This window comes from Spea bombifrons, chromosome 13 (assembly GCF_027358695.1).
Source record: "Spea bombifrons isolate aSpeBom1 chromosome 13, aSpeBom1.2.pri, whole genome shotgun sequence".
Taxonomy (NCBI): Eukaryota; Metazoa; Chordata; class Amphibia; order Anura; family Pelobatidae; genus Spea; species Spea bombifrons.
Genome location: NC_071099.1, coordinates 12,713,858 through 12,725,742, shown reverse-complemented (window position 1 = coordinate 12,725,742; position 11,885 = coordinate 12,713,858).

Below are 11,885 nucleotides of genomic sequence, written 5' to 3'. Positions count from 1 at the left end.
CACTTCTCTTCCAAGCTTATTGATCAGAAAACTAATCAGCTAAAGGTCACAATTTTACCAAAAGGATTATAAATCAGATTTTTACTCCGAAATGCATAAAAAGATTTGGAGCCGGTATTCATGGGATGATAAATATGCCACATTTAAATGTTACATTTTAGATTTAAACTTCTACCTATTATTTTTATGTTTCTGTAAGTAAAATTGTTATGCTATATACTACTTGTTATGTCCTGTCTACTTATTGTACAGCGCTACAGATCATGATGGTGCTAAATAAAACAATAAATAGTAATAATAATTTAATAATAACAATAACGATAATAATAATGATAATAATCACAATAATAATAATAAAAATAATAATAATAATAAAAATAATAATAATAATGTGCTTCATCTCATCCCAAACAGGTAAGATTCTGTAGAGCTATAAAAGTGGCATTATTTTATTCTATATTTTTTAAATGCAATAACCACATTTTTTTTATTTGTTTGTTTATTTACGTCCTTGGCTACATTTTAAGATCTGGAAATCTTACAAATTCGAGAGGAAACTGGAGCAATCCTATTTTTGATCTGGATCCTGCGAGATAAAAGAGACGCGAATGTCTGACGCAGGCTTATGCCAATGGCACCAGAGAAAAAAAATGGAGAAGACGGGAGGATTGTCGGGGAAGAATGTGAAGACACGGTCTAATTTGGCCAGGGGGCATCAAATAATTCCTGCAACCTTTTTGAAGAAGAGCGAGACGGCTGTCGGGGAGGCAGGGGGGGTGGGGGGGGTCGATGAAGTGGAGAGGGGGGGGTAAGCGCTCCTTGTTAATTTATATCAGCGTTAAAATGATTGTAATAAATGCCAAAGGGGATTCTACTCCCCTCCATCAAAAATCTAAATGATTCGAAATGACACTCTCCAGTCATTTATTATATGATATTATCACGCCAACCTTTCATGACATTTCAAAACACCCCTTTAAAAATCAATAATGAGACACTAAAAAATATGAAATTCCTAAAGGTTATATTGCCTGAAAAATAATATAACAAAATACTTAGACATTCTTTATTGTCTGAACAGAAACATTCTTAGACTCTCACATTAATAAAGAGAGATCCCTTTAGTAATGGAACATGAGTGCAGGAGAGCCGTGCGTTAGGGGAAGAAAAAGATCGTCAATGTAAAGTGTCAGAAGTTACTGAATGGGGAAAAAAGGAATGATGTACTAAACGGTACACCGATTAAAATGTCAAATTTAAGTACGTTTGTTCCTGGGAGCAGAGATTCTTGTTTTGACTTCTATTTTGAACCGCCACATTCTCTTTACCCCTCCTTAATATATATATTTTTTATTTCTTTGTATTTGTTCTTCGGATAGGTGGAGGTGTAGGGGGGTGATGGTTGAAGGTGGGCAAAAAAACGTTGAGAAAGGCCACTGTGTTTCTGGACTTAGCGGGAAGTTACATCACATGACTTTTTATGTCACAACGTGATTTGGAGAGAACATTGGCGCTTAACTAACTTGCCAGGTGTTGGCCTCTCTGTGGGAAAGAGTTGAAAATGTAACTCCTGCGAGACGAATGGGACTTGGGCGCCAAAGAGGAAATGGCCTAGACAGACTGGGACTAGGGTGGCAGGTCCCAATCGCCTTATCGTCATACTTGAGAACTCTCTGGGTTTCTCTCGGAGACTCCAGGAGAAGGCCCATTTCTCTGGGTCTCCGGGTCACCATCAGAAAACTCTGGGTCAGGGGAGAGTGGTGTTCTGACACGCCCCACTCCCTGCCCATTTCCCCCAGGGAACGCCCTCGACATCAGTGGGACCGCCCACTGACATCAGTGGGACTTCCTGCAAGGGGAGGCTCCGGGTAGCCAGAGCCATAGAGTTCCCAGGTATGCCTATCGGGGATCAGGCTCCCTATAGCGCCACTGCTCAATGGGTGGGTTGAAAGGGAGATCGCTGATCTCCCAAACTGGCCCATTAACACTATGGAGGACTGTGCCACGTCAGTGGAGCCTCCATAGTCTACTTCCACATGGAGCCGCATGGACGTCATATCCTGACATTTAGAAGAATGGCGGCTCGGAGGGAGCAGCTGTTGGAACTGTCCTTAGTGAGGCCTACTACAGCATGGAAGATTAATATGGCACTGCACAGAAGGACTAGACCTTCTAAACATGGAGTCTTTGAAGACCTGGTGTGAAGACAGACCTCACATTTTAGGGGCAATTAGATCCCAATTAGCATTCATCATGTTATTATAAACATAGAACTTGAAGGAAGATAAAAGCCATTCAGGCCATCTAGTCCGCCCCAATGTCTTTTTGCTGGAAAAAATTATAAACAGTACTGAATATGATAACACACGGGGTGCCAATTATTTTGGTGCTTCTCCAGCGGAATGTCGTTAATGTGACCTATCGATGAAACAAGACCACGTTTTGGAACTATGGAAGGCTGATAAAAAATGTCAGGAAATGACCGTCTTCCTTTCCATATCTAAAGGATTTGGCTTTAGGAATTCAAAACAGGAACAGATTGGGAAAAAAATCATGGTGCGTGAAAATGGGGGCTGAAATAAGGAGGATTTAGAATGACCAGTTGCCTCTACAGTTAAACTGGATAATTTAGCCTCAACTTTTTGCCTTGTTAGCAATTTACCCAAAAAGGGGGAAAAAAAGAATATTCAAATTTTAAATATAAATAATAAAATTAAATTAAAATTGAAAAACGTGGAAATTAAATATGTGCAGCTAGGTTCTGGATTAGTGTATTTATTATTTAATACGTAAAAATAGATATTTTGTCTCCTAGTAAAAATGTAATTTTTATTTAGTTTTTCAATTTTCCTTTATTTTTTGATTAATAAAAAAAAAATAAGAATTAGCATTTGTTAGCAAACAAGAAATAGACTGAAGCATTTTTAGATATTGACCTGGTAACTAGTGTTTATAACGGGAAACTTCCCAGGGTTGGCTATCCAGCGTGCTGAGGGAGTGGCTTCATGTAGGGGTGGGGCTATCTCCAGGCAGCCTTTATTGGATTAGAACTGGGCGGAGACTCAAACCTAGAGAGTTCCCAGGTATTCCTTGTCCCTCTCTCTCTACCTTTGTAAAGGCTGCCTGAGCCAATCAGCAACAATCAGCAACTTATCGATAGGCGATAAGACTTAATGGGGAAGAATAATCGAGCAGATCTTGCAAGAATTCAACATGGCTGATTCCACGTATTGCTTAATCTAATCGGTAAAAAAACATTTTATTTAGCGTACAGGACTGTAAATTGATGGGGGTTTTTTTTGGAGAAGAGTGAGAGTTCCACTTTAAACACATGCGTGCGCGGCCACTGGGCAGAGGAACAGATGAGATACAGGTCGTACTGGGATTTGATTACACTCAGCTACACATAGTTTACCAGACAATGAATGAAAACTGAAAGAAGAGGCTGCATTACAACTACAAAAAAAAACTTCAGCGGATGTAGTAGTGAAAAATAAGGGTAAAAAAAGAAAAAAAGGCACCATCTGGCGTTGCGGCCATTGAGGAATGGTATACATTTACAACCAAAGTCTGCGTATGAGCAGCCAATGTGTGAAATGTAATCATTATTTTATATATGTTCCGGAATGCAGTAGCGTTTAGTTTAAGCCTTTATACTTTTGAGCAAATTTTTTAACCGTTACAGACATTTTTCATATCAGTGATTTCATTTTTGTTCAGAAAACCAACATTGAAAAAGTGGCCTGAGAAAATTATAGAGATTGGTGCATGATTTATGGATGATGATAGAACGAAAACCGTATCGGGCCATCAGAGCGAGCGTGATGTATTGGGTGATTCAGGCCACAATATGTCAGCCAAATGATGTCATCATGATGTATTCCTGCAGTCCCAATAAAAATGCAGTTTGCCAGGGACATAAAGCCCAAAATCTGTGACTGTTGGCAGCTATGTCATGGAAATCAAACATATTAGCACCAATACATGGCAGGATTTGTCTCAATTGTCTCAGTTGTTGAACTGGGCTAAGCCATGGGGCTTTACTGGTTTTCCAGTGCTATGAACTCAACAAAAATATGAATCTAGGGGTTTTTGTCTCACGTTCAGAACATATTATTTACATTCAGAATTTTTTTTAGTGCGTGTAATTACTTAATCACAAGCAAGAGTTATTTTCTCATCGGTAACCAAACACAATGGAATAAGATGATATCAGAGTTCCATTCCACGCTTATTGAGCTCTCCGGAGCTCTGGGCCAACTCATTCCATGTTAACCCACTCCACTTACTGGAGATCGAGACTACTTCAGCCAAAGCTATCATTTTGTAGGAGTCAGACATGGGCTGCGGTATCCGCGTCCAAATTTTTATTAATACTAAAAAATACTGCAATGAATAAATAGGACCCTCTAAATAGTCCAATTCAGGGCTGGTTCCACCATGAAGGCGGCCACCAAGGATGATGGACTGCAAGACGGCATCACTTTGAGTTTTCCTCCTACGTTAGGGGAGCTGGAAACAAAGGTCACCTTTGTTTTTTCTTTATGTACTTTTTTTCTGTAAAGTATTGCTTTATTTTTGTAATAAATAGCGGTTTTTTTGGTATTTTTGTCTGTTCACCTCCTTCTGGACCACAGAATATGAATTGAAATTATATTTTGGGGTCCTTTTTTTTTTGTAGGTAAGCCTTTTTAAAACCGAAATTCCATAACCGAAAATAACAAAAATGTAGAAAAACAATAACACTATGAAACTTGTTTTCGTTTGTAAAATGGATTTTTTTAAAAAAAAACTACACAATTGAATTCTTTTCTGCTCAGTGTAAAAAACACTTTTTTCCCGAGTTGTTCTCTCCTGTGGATAGAGTAATTTCTAATTGTTTTTTCTTTAGAACTTCCTCCCAACTCAGTTGGGGTTTCTGCTCCTTTGCTCTTTCAACCCTATTTTTGTAATTATGATATAGTTTTTTTTTTATAATTACTGCTTATGTTGGGGTATTTCCTGTACAGTTTATTTGTTTGCTATATTTAGGAACCTGTTTCTTTGAATCTTTTACACAATATTTTTTTCTCAAGGTTTTGGGTATGTTTCTTCTTTGGTAACTATTATTATTATTATTTTAAAATATATATATATTATTTTTAAGATATATATTTTAGCTTATATTATTTGTATTCCCTAAATATTTTCTACCTGGAGCAAAGTCCGATTGGCATCTGACTTTAAAATTATAAATTACCGATACATTTAAAAAAAAATAAATTTAAAGTTAAATGTCCTCGGAAGACCTCGTGAACTTCATTATTTTAACCCTTCTCACTCTCCACAAGGGTAAACACAATAGTAAATGTTGCAGATCACAGCAAAAATATTTGCTTTTCAGCAGAAAAATCAAACTAGGGTCTTTGATGCTTTCCAGAATTCCGAAAGTGGAAATTCTTGGCTTTCCAAATAGAATGGAACATTCTATTTCCTCTTTTTATGAATTTTCAATTGTTTTACAGTTTTGTTTAATGGAAAATAAATATTCCATTTTCCCATGGTGTTGAACATGATCGTAATATTAAGGTAATGGCTTAAGTTGCAATAATGCTGCTGGAAAATGTTAGTGTTTTTACGTATAAGGTATTTTTTAACAAAAAAAAAGAAATCCAACAGACACCTGGTACCCTTATTCAGCTTACTTCTTAATATTTAAAATGACAAGAAGAGCGACATTATTGCGTTATAGGTGTGGTTAGAGGCGTGGTTGGGGTGGGGCTTTGTATGTGACTTTGTGCCCTATTGTGGGGTATTTGTGTAACTGAGTGGGGTATTTAGAAGAAGAATAATGGGGTTTATTGACACTGTTTAATTTATAAAGCAATTCCCTGCTGTTTCTATACACATTATCGGGGCTTTTAGGGCTGTAGAACCCTGCAATACCCTCATACCCAGCAAACAGGGGAGGAAAGAGGGGCAACAGGGGGGAGAGAGGGACAGCAGGGGAGGAAAGAGGGGTATCAGGGGAAGAAAAAGGTGCTCAAGGGATTTGGGATCCAGAGAGGGACTGCCCAAACTAAACAAAGACACTTTGTAGGTTCAATTTAGACTGGCTTCATTCTGTAATGGTTCAGCGGGGTGGAACACTCAGAGGCGATTTGTGGAAGCACTGGTTTACTAAAAGTGTAGTGGATTCCCGGAACAGTCTTCCAATAGACACACCTAGGAACCATCTCGTATTAAAATGGAATGGGTGGAACTGGGATGGGAAGTAGTCCCCCGCTATTACAGAGCCTCTGGGGTAATAAAAATTAAAAATTGCGTGGGATGTTCTAAATAAAAACACCTTTGTATGATGGGACAGTTGGCTCTTCTCCGCTGTCATTATGTAGGTTTCCACCCTTTATAGCCTTAGGCTGGCTTATCTGAAAACAAATTTCACTCTGATGAGACAAACAGGGAAGGAAGATGCTTGATTTGGCAGAAGCAACGTTTACATATTAAGAGCAAAAGAAGTTGCTTCCGCGAGACGCCAGGAACGCGGAAAAACCTGCAAGAGATTCCGTGCCATGTCACACAACCAACGAAGGTGAATATCTCTACCGTCTCCTCCATGGTGGGAAGAAGGACTAACACAATTGGTATGAAGACTGAAGACATGCAGAGAAAAAGAACCCTTGAGGTCTTGGTGGTCTTGGTGGTCTATGTGTCTGCATTTTATTCTACATTCATTGGGCCACTGAAACCACCAACTGATTTAGGTCTCCAAGACCAATACAGCAACATTCCACCGCAAAGTATGGGCGGCCGAGTTTTGTATATTTAATTAAGACCCAGGCAGGTTTTTTGGCCCGGTTTATCCAGAATTAGGTTAGTATTTACTGTATTAATAACACAGATTTATCTGCCATTTCTTTGGGTTTAATGAACCAAAAAATCCACTTTTGTTCCCTTTGATACATAACGTCTTTAACAGTCATCACCAGTAGCAGCCGTCGGCACAGTCCCTCTTGCCTTGGCTATTAAGCTGGGGTGTAGGGGATTTATTGCTGTCCCCTAAAGAAGGTAACACATAAAGAAGGCATGTGGATCCTAAAGAGACTCATACATCAGCCTACAGCAAAGGTCTTTGATAAATATCTTGCCGTCGTCCGCGTGATATGAAGTCTCGTGGGGGTTAAATGGGTTTTTCCAGCATTAGGGCAAAGATCGCTTGAATCTTACATCAAGTCGACCATAAAGTCATCAGAAATGCCTGGCTGGAGCATACTTAATTAACGCAAGAGATAGACGGGGTAATTGATGATTAACACACAAAATAGTTACTTATTCCTGAAGGAAAGATGGAAAAATGGAGATGGAAAAAAATGAGAAAAAGGAAGGGTTTGATAGTGTCTAGAAAATTTAGATAAAATCCCATCTGGCCCACATGGACTCCTCTTTACCTACGCAATGTAACATTTCCAACCCCAAAGCTCTCTTTTGTATCCATGCCTTTCAATCCCTTTATCATATTTATTTTCTCCCACGATTCTTTCTTCTTCTCCAGCTCCACTGCCTCTCCTCCTTGTATTTTTGAGCGGAACGCGCATTTCTGCTGCCCCTTTGTTGAGTTTCACGCATGTTCTCCAATTTTTTTTCAGTAACCCACGAAATGAACTCTCCCCCCCATTCCATTTTATCCGCCTGTTCTTCCTCGGGCTTCACTCGCCTTGACACCAACCTCCGAGGCTCTTGAAGGATCCACAGGTCTCTTTGGCAACAGAGAGCTTAATCACCCTTGCTGTTTCTTTTCTCTGTTCTCATTGCGAATTGTGTTTTTTGTTCATTTCATATCTTGGTTTCATGGATTTCCTCCGTGCCTTTTCAGACGCGCATAATGATGGTATCCTTGTGTATGCTGTGCTCCTGGAAACACAAATGATACATAAAAGGTATCCCATTATCATGTTCGTAACCTGCAGCCAAGCCATTAGTCTTGGTCCTTGGAGATGACATTGGCTTCTTACGTGTTCTTATTAAGACATTTATTCCTGATAACGACGTCTACAGAGGATGAGTCCGGTGAGGGGGGTTATATTGTCTTTCTTTGGGGTTCGTTGCCTTCATATTTATACAGATTATCTGAATTATGGAAAAATAATCTCTATAATGTCATCTTGATACATCCCACTTATAAAGGACCTGGTGGAAAGATGTGAGAAACTATTTATCACAGAAAAGGATGGTGGATAAGAGCAACCAGTTTCTAGCAGAAGTGGTGGAGGAGGACTATATAGGGTAGGCACAAGGCCACCATGAACGTAAAACAAGACCATGGACCATGTAAGGTTAGAGGTCCTACGATGGGTAGAAGAATTGTCCGAATGTCACGATGAGGTCATCTTTCTCTTCTATGAACTCTATGCCTCTTTAGCACACATCATGAGATCAATATTCAAGTCCTGAAGAAGAAGAAAGGGAGATCTAAAGAAGCCCCAGTGCTTGTTGATGGAGGTCACTACATGACTAGCATCGTAACGCTTCACTATTTTATTTTTTAATATGTTTGTCCTTTTTTGTTTGTCGTTACAACGTTTTCTACGCAGGTTGTGAATCCCGTACAGTGCTTACATGAGATTATTTAGTTAACATTTAAATGTCATTTAGAAGGAAAATAATTCCATCCTGGCTGACCTCTTGTCAAAGATTAGGAGGTTGCCGCCGGGTGCACAGTGGCACAGCTTTGAACGTCTTAAGAATAATGTTTTTTTTATGACCACTGAATTACGCACATGGGAAATTTTATAATACTCAATAATAAAGATATTAAAGATATGCCACAGATATACCAAAACACAACAGATCAATTGCATGGCCTAACCCAACAAAAGAACTGACCACTGTCTCATGTGTGATACAACAGCCATCAGACATTAGGGCAACGACTGATGGTTTACTCACAGCTTTATTGGGACCGACTGGGTAATACCCAGCCATCTAAAAACAAGCATGATACGTGGTTATCTATTCTCATCCTCTGTTTAGGTCTACAGTGATATGTCTACTGACTCAAAATAATTAAAAAAAATAATTCTTAAAAAAAAATAATAAAAAATCAGGACGTGTATAGCAGAATCCAAGAAAGGGACCAAAACCTCCTTTAGGGTATAGAAATTCCTCCCAAAAACCCCAGCTAGAATATATAAAGGCAGGAGTAGAGCGCATTTGTAACTGTCAATGATATCTGTAACACTCGGTACCTGTTTTTGTCTTTTATCTGAAAGTTTGAATGGTGGCAGAAGTGGGATACTAGTGAACACAGCCTCACAAGTGACATGCCAGGGAATTGGGCTGATATTTGGCTCTTTTTATCCAGCTGGTGACACATGTTGATAGATGTTACCGTTATGCCTGTAGGTGTTAAGTAGAAGTCATTTGGAAGCCACACGTTGTGAGAAATGTCGCGTTAAAAAAAATGTAACCTCAAACACAGTCCATGTTTACGAAGATAATATTTATCTTTCTGCTCAATAATTCCTTTTGGTCCTAATAACACCAGGTCGTTATCGATGCCATAATTGCATAAAAGTACATTACAGCAAATGCTTTGACATTTAATAATGGCTGAATTGTTTACTTTTGTATCTGTTTTCCTAGGTATTCCTTATTGACTTTACGTCTTAAATACATTTTTATTAAATTGTCTCTCCTTTTTATTGTCTGCCATCAAGACCTGCTGCTTCGAAATGCCTTACACAGCTAGACGCGTCTGAATATTGCTTTATTTCAGTGGGGTCGCGCCAAGCTGGCAATTAGGTTTCCCCGTTGGCGCAGACCGGCAAGGGTTGCAGTTGAAGGAGGCTGCTGTTTTTCCCTGTAACATAATTAGAGATGAATGCAGCATTAATGTTCCAAAATCTGATGACCTTGTACGTTTTGTCGTAGGAAACCCTCCTTGAGCACGACTCTTATCAGACAGAGCCTAGGATCTGAGATCTGATAAATATCTTTCAGTTGGGGGAGATCAGGGCAAAGCTGAATCCTTGACTATTATGATCTTCCAACCCATTATATATTATAGATTGATCTATAGGAGGCTCTGAAACATACCGTAATAACAAGAGCAGAATGTTTTTCATTGCATTGAGCGTATAATAATCACGTTAGCATCTGGGCATGATTATAGACTATAAATGGAGGACCTTTGGAAGCAAAGGTTAACCAGAATTCCCCATGTGCTGCCAGTACTGTCCTTGCCACCTGCCCCAACTGCCACCAGCCTGGATCAGCTTAATGCCGTCGGTGTATGTACCAGTACTGCCCTTCCTGCCCCAACTGCCACCAGCCTGGATCAGCTTAATGCCGTCGGTGTATGTACCAGTACTGCCCTTCCTGCCCCAACTACCACCAGCCTGGATCAGCTTAATGCCATTGGTGTATGTACCAGTACTGCCCTTCCTGCCCCAACTACCACCAGCCTGGATCAGCTTAATGCCATTGGTGTATGTACCAGTACTGCCCTTCCTGCCCCAACTACCACCAGCCTGGATCAGCTTAATGCCGTCGGTGTATGTACCAGTACTGCCCTTCCTGCCCCAACTACCACCTGCCTGGATCAGCTTAATGCCATTGGTGTATGTACCAGTACTGCCCTTCCTGCCCCAACTACCACCAGCCTGGATCAGCTTAATGCCGTCGGTGTATGTACCAGTACTGCCCTTCCTGCCCCAACTACCACCAGCCTGGATCAGCTTAATGCCGTCGGTGTATGTACCAGTACTGCCCTTCCTGCCCCAACTACCACCCGCCTGGATCAGCTTAATGCCGTCGGTGTATGTACCAGTACTGCCCTTCCTGCCCCAACTACCACCAGCCTGGATCAGCTTAATGCCGTCGGTGTATGTACCAGTACTGCCCTACCTGCCCCAACTACCACCAGCCTGGATCAGCTTAATGCCGTCGGTGTATGTACCAGTCAACAACTAACTAATTTGGGAATCCTACAGGAAGAGCAATCAGGAGCATAGCTAAAGAATAATAAAGACTGGAACTCGTTTATTTAGGGAAGGAAGGGCTTTGTTCATATATAAAACAAAAAAGGGAAATTAAACTAGAGCTCGTTGGGTTCTCTCGCCAGAAGTCTGTGGACACAATAACCTAACCAACGACTCTCACTTTTAAGACAATAGGGAGGCAGCGTAAAGTTTATAGAATGGAACTTGGAATACTGTCTGTTTCTGGACGTAAGAAGTCCCGAAAGTCTCTTTCAACAGATCACGAACGGATTTGAAGCTGATAAAATAGCCGTAAAGCAACCGTTGGCCATAACCATTGGTCGAAAAAAACTGTGCTTTTGATTAGTATGATGTAATAGTTTAGTAGACAAAGGATTTCTGTGAGAATTAACGGTTTTTACTTCCTTTTTTGGATTTTTTCCCAAGAAACCAGCTCCAGAATATCGACATCAAAGCCTTTCACCCAGAAACCCTATGAGTACACCTTGGGGTACATTGGTATTTCTGAGGACACGAGTGGACAATACGTCTCCAGAAGCTACCACCGCCATCATCTTAAATGTTCAATCATTGATACAATATTTCAAAAACCATGTGATACTAATTATTTCTTTTTTCCCCATTGTTGGCTTCAAATAAAGACATATATAACCATTTCAGTAATTCGTCATCTTGCCTATAGTACAACTTAAAATCCATAATATCATTAACTACAGATAACCAAAAGGAACTGTTTCCAATATGGAAATCCAGATGTTGGGGACAGCGACACAAAAGCCACCGTTTCGCTTTCTCATGTTCCTCACTATCTTTAAGTATTTATTATCCTGATACGGTATTGTCCAGCTTTTCAATGTGGTGGCCTTCAGACCTTTCAGGAGCCACCTTTCTTAGGTAGGTGAAGGA